Source organism: Nannochloropsis gaditana (assembly GCF_000240725.1).
Source record: "Nannochloropsis gaditana CCMP526 unplaced genomic scaffold scaffold080, whole genome shotgun sequence".
Classification (NCBI taxonomy): Eukaryota; class Eustigmatophyceae; order Eustigmatales; family Monodopsidaceae; genus Microchloropsis; species Microchloropsis gaditana.
This window is the reverse complement of record NW_005803873.1, coordinates 59,225-60,117: the sequence shown is the minus strand read 5'-3', so window position 1 is coordinate 60,117 and position 893 is coordinate 59,225.

Sequence of the window (893 nt, the reverse complement as noted above, 5' to 3'; positions counted from 1 at the left end):
AGTGCTTTCCAGGCGAGGCATCGGTCCCCACGGCCCAGAAAGAGAGGGGAGGGGGAATGTTACCAAAGCAAGGAGCCGGCGACCACGAGGGCGGCGGTGACCATGGAGAAAGGAAGAAGGAAGAGGACGCAGGCGAGGCGGAGGGGGATGACGACGAGGCGGAGAACAAAACCGGGGAAGAGGACGTCGCCGAGCCGGGAAAACTGGGCGCCTGGGGGCAGAAAAGGGAGGGAAGGGAGGGGGCGGTATGAGGTCGACGGAGGGCAGGGAGGGGAGGAGGGAGGGAAGGAGGGACATGATCCTACCGGGGCAGCCGAAGATATTATACGTGTCGTAGTGCCCGTCGCGATACAAGGCTCCGCAGAGCCAGCACCTGCATGGGAGGAGGAGGGGGAAAAGAGGGCGTGAGCGGGACAGGAGGCAAGGAGGAAAGGAAAAGATCAAAGCAGGGAAGGAGGAAGGGAGGGAGGAAAATAGGACGCAGGAAGGGAAGCAGACCACTGGTGGAAGCAGTTCGAGCAAGTGATGTGGTTGCAGCCGCCACTCTTCTCCGTGGGGGCAGAGCAGCGAGGGCAACGGCGGGAGATGGCCAGGACGGCCCGCTGGGACTGTGAAGGGAAGGGAACAGGACAGGGTCAGGGAGGAAGGGTGATGGAGAGCCTTGGCGGTGGCCCGCACTGTTCCCGCGCCCGCCCCACGCTTTAAGTCCCTCCCTCCCTCGACCTGATGTGTCGCCTTCCGCAGTCGGAGCGCGTACTGCCAGCAGGACTTGTCGGGGTGGGCGCTTGAGTGGAAGAAGCAGAAGCGGGTCTGGCAGTCCGGGCACGTGAGGGCGGGGGAGCAGGCGCAGCCCTTAATGATGCGCCCGCAGCCTGGCTTGGGGCACTCCCGGT